We start from the raw sequence: 12881 nt of genomic DNA on the forward strand, positions 1-12881 counted from the left end.
ATAGCCACCTTCCACGCTATTATAGGCATACTGGTATTTTCCTTTGTTGTAGTTTGTGGTGGACCTGTTGCAGTGTTAGAGAGTCTGGTCCCATAAACTAACACCACTCCGTCATAATGAAATACATTTTCCTGTCTATACGCTATAAATGTGTCTGTGCGTGTAGTAATTTGAACCGGTGAAGTGACATCATGTGTCACGGTGAGGCCCCTCCCTGCCCCGGTGACATCAGCCGGAGCTGTGCCTCTTTCCTTCAGGAGAGAGCACACGGTGGATCCGCACATAACACATCCAGCACCGCTGGGAGAGCTCGACGGAAACAGCTCCTGCTCGGCTATTATTATTGTTTTCGCTTTCTCCATGGGACAAAACAAGACTTCTTTTCCGCCAGGTAAGATGCCATTTCTTGTCATCTGCTTCATCTTCCTCTGTGTGTCTGTTCCGACATGGAAAAAAGTGTTTTTCGGTGTGAGTAAATGTTAAAGCGACGGGTTTTTCCATCCTGAAGCCCGAAGAATTAGCTGCAACTTTTCACTGAGGGGAAATTCAGCCACAGTGATGCATATTTTTGGGGCTGTTGTTGAGAAAATCGTTGAGGTAATCGACAACAAACTGTCGAAATCTAAACCAGACTAATCTTTCCAAGTCTTGAATGTGTTCAGACTTTAACAGTTAAGCTACGTTAGTCTTTTTTCTTTCTTTCTGCCTCGCAGTTTGTTGGACCGTTGTAAAATCCTTTCTGTGGGTGTAACGTTAACCGTTAAAACTAACGTTACACTAACGGTTGTTTTCGTTTAAAAGCAACGGCTCTTTTCCAAGCTAATGTCATCAAAAGCCGTTTTGTTTTTAATTTTTAAAATTTTCGTTTTGAAGTTTAAACCCTGTCTGAAAGAAAAACCTAAAAGCGTTTAAAAGCTGTAATAAATATTGATCTGTAGCGCTGTTATAACGTGATGGACCGTTAAGTGTCCCTGTGATGCCGCTGAACACGGTACCACAGTGGCACTGTGGGTGACACCGGTTACCATGGTATTAAATAACACAACTACCAGCGAGACGTCCTCATCGCGATCATCTTCTGGCTCATATTGACATGAAACACGGATCTATAACAGAGGTTTCAGACTGCAAAGACCCAAGTGTGCAGCCACAACAAACACACGCAGGAAGAGGAGGGAAATTATGAAGTAATTTATCTGAACAAAATGTAAAAAAAATATGCCCAAAATCTCTGATTCCAGCATGTCTAATGGGATTTATATGCTGCTTTTTATTCAGATTCAGATTCCTTAGCATCAGCAACCAGCCATAGGCTGGTAAAATAGCAAATCAAATGGTAGATTTACTTCACTTTACTCACTAGCCAACAAAACAATGGTTATCTCTTGAGTGGCTGATACACTTTGAGCATTCACTAGCCAATTAGCTGGTGGACAAAAAAGTTAATTTTGCACCCTGGAGTACAACAAAATAGAGTCATGTATTCCCACATAACAACAACAGCAAAACAAACAACAACAACATTAAAAATATAGAGTTTGAACTCTAACTAAATATCAGGGCTGTAACTAACAATTATTTTCAGTGTTGATTAATATGTCGATTATTGTCTTTGAGGAGGATCCAGGGGGTCCACAGCAAAAAGGGGAATAATTATTTTTCTTATAATTCCATCCATAAGTCTTACATTGACAGAATGTGTGGCCATGGATTTCATACACTTTTTGTAATAAAACATCTAAAAGCAAAAATCCTATCAGATGGGGGAGCCTGGGAGCCTTAAAAGATTGACTCAAACTGATGAATCGATTATCAAAATAGTTGCCAATTAATTTAATAGTTGACAGCTAATGGATTATTTGATTAATCATTGCAGCTCTACTAAATATACAAATAAATAATATGAAGTGTATAGATTACTATCTGTAAAACAATAGATATGAAACAATATAGTACCATAACTTATTGTTAGCAGCTGAGATATTGCACTCGAGTATATTTTGCATTTGCTAAATTGCAGTGGTCCAATGGACAGGTAGTGCAGTTAGGAATATATACTGTTTATATAAAGTACATTTGAAATGTAAACATTTGTGCAGTGTTTTATGAATGTTACTGCAAGAATGATGGTGCTGATAGTCACACAGTTCCCAAACAGTCAGTGTTAGTGTTTGTCACTGTTTAGTTCTTGTATGGCTCCTGGTTATTATTCTATGAAAGTAAATATGCATATTTGTGCTTTTGGACTGTTTGGACAGCCAGTAAGACATGTAAGACTCTGAGAAATGTTACTGGGCATTTCAGTTAAAAATTTGAAAACCAAATCACAATTGTACTTTTGACTGATATATCCCAACCAATTCAGGATTTTTAAGTTCTTATAACTTTTCTAATCTTATATAAGAGAGTAAAAGACTATTTTTGTCTGTGGTCCCTCAAAGTGGGTTACAAAAGAGCTGTGACAACAAAACGTTATTTAATTATATTGTAACAATAGCCTAAAGTTAACTGTCAGCGATGACAAGTAACATTCCTTTTTAAACTAAGATTTTGAACTGTATATTACAAATAACAACTATAAATAAAATAAGCTATATTTTAAGCTTGAGAATTAAGGAGATATGTTTATTTGTATAGCACATTTAACACAGAGGAGACAACTCAAAGTGCTTTACATAAGGCAAAGAAATGTATTAGGACAACATTAAAAATACAGTTTCAGTGCAGTTAGAGTGAGAAAAATGAAGAAAAATAACCATAGCCTGTAATGTTGGACTGCTGATCTATGGGCCAGGCTCTACTTTTAATATCTAATAATAACCACTTAGTCAAAACAAAGACACAGTAAGTCATGATTATGAATCAGTATCCTAACTCATGTTAGTGATAACTCACATCAAGGAGTGCTGATATGACATAATAATGGATCGGGTGTTACATCTGCTGAGTCCATTATCAGAGTGCATTATGTTTACAAAAACAAGGTATGCTGGGTTTACCTGTGTCTCTATAACTGTTTTAACCCATGGTTAGGTGGAAGGTAAAGGATTTTTTTGGGGGGGGACTGCTACTTTATTGCCCGGAGTAGTGATTTTGCTGCAGTTGCTTGTGTCCTTGCAAATATTTAGATTTTACCATTTGGTTTTTGTACGCATTAAACAACGTGTCAGGTTGTGGCTTTAGAGGAGCTAGTAGGCAGGACAGAGTCATGCTAGGAGTTTACCCCTGTTTCCAGTCTTTATGCTAAGCTAAGCTAACCAGCTGCTGCCTGTCGCTTCACGCAGATTTGAGATTGATATTGAGCTTGAATAACTTGTCATAAGTGTTTTTCACACTATTCCTTGAACCAGTACCATGAAGCATCATATTCAAATAAACAATAATGGCTCTTAAGTCAGATTTACTATGTCATAAAAATGAGAATATTTATTTCTATCTCTTCTAATCCTTCACCCATGTGTTTCCTGGCAGTGAAAAGGAAAGCTGTGAACATGCTGAGGCCGAGTCTCCTGACTCTTTCCTCTTATTCTCTAAGCTGACCTGCTGTTCTCCACACATACCACGTTAAGTGGTTTAGTCAATATCTGACAGCAACATGCTGGGCTTGTTCCTATCTTTAAAGTGAGCACCTCAAAGCTGCCCTTTATAAGGAAAAATGTGTGTTTTTATATTTTTCTGACTCAGCTCATAGTTTATCATCATAGATCATCATCATCTAAACCAGATTATTTGTAAGAGAAAACAAACGTAAAAATTCTTATCTAAACTGTCTCTTGGGTACATACATTAGAGTTTACAGACAGACTTCCTACTTCAACTCTGACCTACTGTACAGGCCGTGATTTTTGTGCACAGTTTTCCTGTCCCCCCCGTTTTTCTAAGTAAAGTGAGTTTAGATTATCTGGCTAAACTGGGAGATTGTTTACAGCGGGTGTGATGGCCCGAGTTCCTGCTTTGTTGGACTTTCGTTGCCCTCTACCCAATACTGAAGTGATTTGACTGAAATATCTCAACAACGCGCACCTCATGGTGAACTGTAGGGGTGCACCAATCCCACTTTATTCCTGATACTTATCAATTCCTGGGCTTTGGGTTAGGACTGAATGAAATGCAAAAAAATAAAATTGCGTTTATTCTGACACATATTGGGTTTGCGATATGAGTTACTATTTTTTATTAGCGCTAGCTAACATCTCCCCTGTACAGCACATTTTACAGCTGTTATGTAACGTCAGCTAAATTAGTAACAAAGTAATATTAAGTAGCTCAGCTGTATGTCATTACTAACTTGCCTACTTGTCAAGGGTTGAGAACATCAGATACAAGCTCAGACTAAACTGGTGTAGAGCTCTGTCCTGTATACAGACTGTACATCCTGATAATCATATTTCAGTTTTCAGAGGAGTGTTAAAGAAATGAAGGTGGTTACCATGGAGATGAGGAAATAAGGTAAATTAGGGATGCAAAGTAGTCCTTTTAAGCTAATTAGGAGATGTTTCTTTTGGATTTTAATGCACAAATTAAATGCTTAGTAATTATCTAGAGATCCTGTATAGAATAAAATTATGCATCATGATGCATTGATAAATCGTTTTATAATCGCATCACAGCCCTCTGAATTGTATCAAAACTTGGGAACGCCTGCTATTTGGGTATTGCACGTGGGCATATTGCAATATCGATAATATTTTGATTTATTGTTCAACCCTACTTTGGGCCAACACCGGGTACCGGGTATGTTAGCTCTCTTAGGAAAATGTTGGGACCCATAGATCGGCCCCCTTGTCATGATACCTGATCCAGCTTTTTGAATCAGTATCAGGCCTTTATCCGCTGTCAGTATCAGATCGGTGCATCCCTAGTGAACTGTAATAACTTTGTTGAACCTCTGACATTTCATTTAGCACCTTAATTTGTCCAATGCTTTGGAGTAAGTCTGCTGTGTGCTACGTCACAAAACGTGATATCATTTTCACGAGTAAAACAGACGTGATGCTGTGTGTGATGTCTGTCATTTCTAGCATGTACCAATTATCTGCAAGTTGATTTTTGTATTCCACCAAAATAAATGGAAACCAATGGTTGCCTGAAGGAAAAGCAAATTTAATAAATACAAAACAGCTTTGACATTTTCTGCTGCAGCACAAACACAATAAAAAGTCTGGGTGGTTTCCCAGCAGTCAATTTCCCATAGATTTGATTTTACTTGGATGTGGCATCACAACCGTATACTTGTTATTTACCCTTGATATCGTTTTCATATTGAATAATACTTGAACACCACATGTTTGATTTAGAAGTGTCTCACAGTGCTCAGGCAGTTGGTGAAATATGTGCTCATTTCCAGAGAGCTGGGACTAGACTGTGTGACCATGACTCACCCAGTTTACATGCTCACACACAAGAAGCCACTGTACTGATATTAAAAGGAAGGATGCTGCAGAAAAGAAGAGATAAACCTTAAATCAGGGGTATTCAATTATAATTCAAAGAGGTCCAGTTAGAGAAAATTTCCCGAAGCAAAGGCCCAGAACATCAAAACGACTAACATGCGTTATCATTCAGTACCATAACCTATAGTTGTATCAACATATGTTTTAAGTCAACAACGGACTGTCAAATCAAATAATATTTCATTATTTTTAGAAATAATTAAATAAAAAGTGTAGCTTGAAGTGATGAAGTGCAGTCTCCAATTTTATAATAAACACTCAACACATCTTAACAAATGAACAGCTGTAATACCTCCTCTTCTCTTTCATTCCCTTTTATATACCACTTTCCTACTTTCTCTTGTTCAGTGAGAAACGTGAGCTCTAGTTTGTCCTGCCAGCTAGCATTGGAGTTCTATGAGATATTCTGGTTATGAACTGTCCGTGGGAGGAACGTACATGTAAAAATCTGTACATTCTTGATTAAAAGCCATGTGAAATCTATTTTCTCTTATGTCTCCTCAATTCGCGTGTGTTTCCAAAACGTCTCTGGTGAATCTCGCGGACTCAACTCTCAGTGCTTGTTGGAATGCACAGATTTGATTGGCTGAGCAGCGTCACATGAGACGATTGAAGCACATGCAATTGGTCTGTGAGTTTCCTGGGCCGCTAAACCAGTACAGTAAATGCTAGAAAAGCTGCGCAGGTTAAATAAGAAACGCTCCGTCACGAGGTAGTAAGTCTCAATAATAAATAGGCTGTAAGTCGGCGGTCCGGAGAGGACAGCGGTCCGCCTATTAGTGACCACTGCCTTAAATTATTCTTGCTGTTTCAAATAAAACCAGTCATTGTCATGGTTATTATTACATCTAATGGTTCATTTATATTTCAATTAAATACTTTATTACATTAATACATACATTAAATGAGCAGTAATTACATATGCAGGGTTCTCTTGTTTTTTATATATGAATTAAATAATGGAGCTTGAAATAATTAATGGCGCCAAAGTTTAAGTAGGCTTAGTGATGGCTTAGATTGATTAAACTATTCAACCACATGTCACGGTCTTCCTCAGCACATAGAAGTTGCTCAGTTGCCCAGCTGTGCACACCAATGAGATACAACATGTTAATTTGTGAGTTTTAGAGGTGCTGGTAGTTTTACTGTTGGACTTTGGATAGAGTTAGGATGTCACCCCCTGTTTTCAGTCTTTATGCTAAGCCAGGTGTTTATACTTGTGTGTCGGTGTGTTGTTCTGCAGTTACACCCGCAAACGCTAGTTGGACTTTTTAAATGTTATTGACTGAATGGATCACATTCTGATAGTGAAACGAGTCATTTCAATTCTCTGCAAGAAAGTTAATAAGTGTGTTTCTCAAAATGTTGAACAATTTTGAAAAAAGACTTGATGAGGTGTGTGTTGTGTTTTTGTTATTGTTGACAAATCCCATGAAAACACCAACAATTTGTGTTAGTCCACCTCTAAGTACTTCCCTGTTTGTGGCTCTCAGGGCCAAACCCACCGGGACAGGACAAAATGAAAGACAGCATGTATCATGAAGGAAGGTGTCACCCTCTCATTGATGTGTAATCTTTAAGAGTCCTTGGGTTGGAAGACTAGAAAGTTACTATATTGCATATATCAGGCTATGGATACACAAAGTACTTTGTAGCAGGATAGATTCATCGTTGGGTGTTTTCATGGGATTTGTTGATAAGGAAAGAAATAGAAAAGGTTGTGTCCTCAAAATCAAGGCTTTAAGAGATTTCATAATAAAGGTTTTCCATTGCTCAACATCTATAGCAACAAAAATAAGTAAACAGTATCTTCAACAGCAACTACCTCAATCAGGAGAATCGAGGGCCCATTATTTCTTGAAAAAAGACTGGATGATACTGTGAGATCATAATCAGTTATCCTTTGGCACACTGGTCTCTCCCCTTCCCTCACACATCTATCAGGCGTTTGTAAGAACCACACCTCAGCGTAAATACACATACAGCATAGGGCTGTAATGGTTCAGACGATGAGACTGAAACTTTCTAGGTAATTTTCCACCTTATTTTAGTTTATTTACTACTTGAATCTGCTTGTCCTCTTCTCCCCAAACTAACACGCACCTAGCCTGCACCTCTCATCTCTCACGGCAAACACGCCGGCCTGCTCTGCCTCTTTCTGTCTCCTGTATGTGTCTCTGCAGACTTTCTCCATCAGCAGTACGTTTCATAAAGTCGCCAAGTTTAATAAACTCCCCCGTGATTCAGCTTTCAAGTGCGCCGTATGTGGATCGAAGCCGAATGAAATGTTAATGAGTGACATATGCAGTGGTGCGTTCACTGTCGCTTCGTAATGTACATTTTCTACCGTGTCGCTTAATGCAATATCAGAAAAGATTTCTCTCTGTGTTTCTCTGCAAAATGCTAAAGTCTGTTGCCAAATGTACTTTGGCAGGTACTACTATATCTGGACGGCTCATTTGTCAAAATCACTGTATTTAAAGTATTTAGTGCAAGCTGTAGGCCTATATTTTGTAAAAAATTACACCTTTGACCAATTTTATTGTGGGACTTTCGGATAATATATCACTGTTGATAGGAACCATAACGTGCATGCAGTTGTCGGCAGCAGGGAATGCACGCAAAACTCACACAAGACCAGTGAATGACAGGCGAGAGAGAGAGAGAGAGAGAGAGAGAGAGAGAAGGGTCTTCAAAAAGCCTTAGTTTAGCTGTAAAGTTACACTGTAAGATGAATGAATAGAGACTGCAGCTCTGCAGCTTCTGAAGATTAAAGCGGAGCTTTTCTTTTCTTGTTATTTCTGACCATTTGATAAACAAAATATATTCACAACATGGAGGAGTAAAGGTATATTAGTGTATTAATAAATATTATAACATTAAATAGTATAATGTTAGTATAATAATATAGTTACAGGTTACACTTGATTTGGATTATCTGCCTACAAATAGTTTATTAGTTGAGATTCAGCTGTTTCACAAATAAAACCATTTTCTGATATTAGCCTACAGTTATATATAGTTATACAGAAAAAGACGTAATAATAGAAAACAAACAAAAAACAAACGTACATACATACATATATAAATAAATGGATAAAACCAGAGAAAATAAAACAGGCCAGACAATTAATGGCATACAGCAAAACAACGCAGTTACCATTAGTAGCCTATAATATTAATTCCAGTCGGAGAAAACAGCAGTTTCATTTTTGTGGTCAGTCTCTCATTTGTTTATGCACAGTATTAACTTGGCAATAATAAAAACTGCGAGTTCAACATTTCTAAAGTTTGCTGTAGTGCCTCAACCTTTTTTTAATGTCCCGCCTCCTGGCTCGAAAAGTGACTTTGACGAGCAACTAACGCACACAGCTGCATGAAAGTTACCCAATCCTGATCTCCTTGCAGAAATTAGCAGGCGAGAACGGGAACAGGTGAGCGTCATGAAAACCTGATTTGGGAAAGGGCGGAGAAGAGTACCCGATGCCAGTACGCAAAAGAGTAAAATGTAAAAGTGACAGTACCACTGAATACCGGCACACTTCAAGCACTAACGGCTTGTATATCGTGAGAAATAACAGGAAGTCATCTCTCCCATTAGTGCAAGCGTTCAGGCGCAGTCAAACCAACGCAGCAGCTGCTTTATAAATCCTGCGCCTCCTGCATGTGTAAAATACAGCGGCTGTGGATGAGAGGAGAGCTGACTGCTGGAAGTCAAAACGTTGTATTTAAGTTTATGTTCTGCTTGCTCAACAGTTGTTTGATAAATGGCTATAAAAACACATCAGGAGAATAGGGATTTCCCTTTGGCGCTCGCTAAAACTTCTTTGGGAGGTGCAAAAATTTCTCTATCCAGGACAAACCCAGCTCCTAAGACATGGATGAATGCAATGTAAATTTTATTAACCTGAGCGTGAATGATGTTTACATTGCAACTGCACGTCCAGGAGAAGTGACACACAGATATGTCCTTATTTGAAATTGCAAGTGTTTTGACTCACGGGAGAGAAAGTGGCTGTTCTGGGTTTTATTCTTACACTTGCATGTCGAAGGTGACACCAAAGAACAATACAGAGGGGTCTCAGGTAAAAAGGTAAAGCATCATTCATAGCAGTCGATCTTTATACGCTCAGAAGACGCCTGTACATTTGAGAAGTTTCTGTTGATTAAGAGAAATCATGCCATGACAAGAAAAACATTACACAGCATTTCAAGAAAGTTCCGCTTCATTTACATTTTCCAAGAGGTCATGTTAACTGAATCAACACTGTTTTATCAGTTTACACTTTTGTACTTTTACACAATGTCAGGATGCTTTGAGCATGATCCGCATTTCTCCCTCAGCAGCTATAGGCGTAGTTGAGGCATTATCCCCAAGTGATGGAAGAACGTTTCCAAAGAAGGGCCAGTCATGTGTTGTCCATTACATGGGAAGAAGTTTGCTCTGAATTGAGCTCAGGAATGTGTTTCTGGATGTTTTTTCTAACTCACTGTGCTAAACCTACTTTTCATCCCTTCTCTTGTGGAGGACCCGATGTTGGGTTACAGCTGGAGCTGAATAGACCTCATTGTTTGAATGAATGCATGTGATTCCAGATAAGCGTCCCCCACCTCTTCCCCGGGCGAACGTGCGTCTTCTGGTGTCGCTCAGTTCCAGCTGATTACAACACGAGTTGTGACAGGGAGGGCTCGGCTGTAGTTGGCATCAGACAGGCAGCTGGTACCCCCCACCACGCTCGTTCCAACCTCAGCCCAGGACCCCTCCGTCTGCAGCCAGCCATTATACCAGGCATGAGTCATCCTGGAGCTCGGTCTTTCCCCAACAGCCCCCATCGCCCCCCTTCCTTCACGCTCTGCATCCCCTCGAGCTCAGAGTGAGTGTTCATTGTTTTCAGCGAGTCATCTTTGCCTGTTAAGGAAGCTCACCTTTTAGGTTTTGCATACAGTTTCACCGACACATACTGATTGTTCCGTGACATGCTGTCAAAGTAAATCTCCCAGGACAGAAACACCATTTGTAGCGTGCTAGCTGTGTGGCTCAAGGGGTTGGCGAAGTCTGTCGGTTTTTGGTCCAGAGTAGAGTTTTAGGTTCCTTGCACATGTTTGCGTATTTTCAGTGTGAATGGAGAGAGGAAAGCAGGGTCAAAACAGCAGCAGCACTTAGGAACAACTTTATAGCAGACATATCGTAACAACTGACTGTGGTGACATTTTACATCTGAAATATAAACTTGAGCTGTCTGGTGGTCAAACTATGTAACAAGCGATTCTGTTGACTATCTTTAACATTTATTGACGTTAAGGTTAAAGTTTTTGGTCCTAAGTCTGGGCAATAATGATAGCTATCGCAATCCAATTTTCCTCTAACAATATAACAAATGTTCAATAAATGTTTAATTTAATTCATTTGAATAACGGAAGAATTTTTCTACAAAGTAATTAATTTTGTTGAGGAAAAGGGACAAAAAAAAAATGATTTTATTTAATTTTACTTGTGCATATTTGTTGAAAAAAAGATTCAGTTGTTTTGAATGTTCTACCTCAGATTTGTGAAGGGATCCACTGTTTGGCATCAAGTGTTTGTTCTGACCATAGAAAAAAGGTTAAAACCACAATTAACCATCTGGTTTCTTCAATTTTCACATTTAGGAGCAAAAATCAGCCTTTAAACTTTAGACGTGTGTTCGTCCCACTGATGCAGTGGTTCTCAAACCTTTTCTGTCATGCATATAGTCTGAAATATAGTATAGTTGTTACTTCTGTTCAGCTGCGTCCATCTCATCCAAACGTCACAGTCCTGGTCCACAAGTAACAGCAAAGTTTCCCTCGTCCATCAGTCTAGCTGTCTGGTGTGACTGCTGACTATAGACTGGTCTTGTTGAAGAAAGCAAAGGGAGGGGTGATGTGGTAGGGGGGACAGGGGTGTGAGTGTAATGTCATTGTTTTCAGGTTCGTGACAAGACTGACAACAATGAAAGCAGCCCAATGAATTTGCTGATAAAAGGCCAGAATGACAGTTTAACATGATCTCTAACCTCCTCTTTGTCATCAAAAGAATGATTAGTTTTCCTCTTTTTTTCCCTTTCTCCTCCTTCACTTGAATAATGCATGATTTCATTTGGAGCTCGGCATTCCTCACATTCCTCCTCACTTTATCCCTGCAGCCGTTCCACCTTGGTATGTTTATATTGTCAAGGAAAGGAATGGATGATGGCTGCAGCTGCTGCAGCACCGACTGAACCACACAGAACACATTTCTGGTTGCATAGTAAGAAAACAAACTGGTGACTACAACTGTAGAATATCTATCTATCTATCTATCTAGCAAATGCTTTGTGTGTTTGTGGGTTTGTCTTTGTCTGGTTGTGTGGACCTCAGGCAATCAGGAGCTGTGGACTTTTCTGACTCTGACTGGCAGAAAAGTGTGAAATAATTCAGATGGTTTCTAAAGACAAGCCAAGCTTCAATATGAGAGATCCTCACTGAAGCTGCAGGGCACGCAGGGTCTATCTGTTATTTAACCCATTTATTTGTTGGCATACTCCACCATTAACTGGTTATTAAGTATGTTATAGCAAAGTCCTTATCACTCGCCACTCTGCAGCCATCTTGGTAAGGCCTCTGGGCGGTTATTTCGGACCAACAAGACCAGGTCTCTCTCTAAATGAATGGGGAGAGGGTCACTGGTCACTGGGACGTTAAACCTGCATGTATAGAATCTGTTGAATAAGTTTGATGACTTTGTCCAACAATAAGGTTTAAAAAGCATTTTTCCCCACAGGGTATACTTCTACTACGCCATGCGTGGTAGTAGTGATGCATGTGCAGTAGACCCTAAAAGCTGAAGATTGGCTTTTTAGAGGGAGTGGCGGGTTAACCATCATTTCCCTATAGAGTTGTATTGAGGATTCTTAAAGTGGCGTCTCTCCTCTATAAACATCACTAGTTACAGCCTATTCTGTACAGCAAGCTCTTTGCACGGACACTATGAAATAGCAAAAACAAATATTTTTAGAATTGTGAACTCATTTGAGTCATTTATCCACTAACTGGTCCCAGACTTTCAGGTGAGAATTTGCAGATATTATTAGCTTCTAAAACGTTCCAGGAACTATTGAGCTACAGAAACTACACAGAGGAACTAAATGTCTCATATCTCACAGCTGATTCCATTTCTACCGCATCCAAAGAGCTGTGAGGATTAGGCAAATGACACTGACCACATATTTATAAACCACATATTTATCAGTGGCTATTTCCACACAAGGAAACACTGTCACCCTGTCGTTCTTTTTTTATTTACTGTTGTGTCTGACTGTTTGTATGAATTCAGTGAATTAATTAAAATGGGAAATGCAGAGGTGGAAAAGGAGACCGAAACCTCCAGAGCACCTGGTGACAATCCACTGAGTGTTCCTTCCATCCATC

General features: G+C 39.2%; 1 long non-coding RNA gene across 1 annotated transcript; it reads left to right on the forward strand.

Moving 5' to 3' along the window:
• The first annotated feature begins 205 nt into the window (after positions 1-205).
• LOC123964169 lies at positions 206-10462 on the forward strand. Its single transcript, XR_006823355.1, has 2 exons — positions 206-391; positions 10050-10462. It is a non-coding gene; the product is annotated as an uncharacterized LOC123964169 (long non-coding RNA).
• The last annotated feature ends 2419 nt before the right edge of the window (positions 10463-12881 follow it).

This window comes from Micropterus dolomieu, unplaced genomic scaffold (assembly GCF_021292245.1).
Source record: "Micropterus dolomieu isolate WLL.071019.BEF.003 ecotype Adirondacks unplaced genomic scaffold, ASM2129224v1 contig_951, whole genome shotgun sequence".
NCBI lineage: Eukaryota > Metazoa > Chordata > Actinopteri > Centrarchiformes > Centrarchidae > Micropterus > Micropterus dolomieu.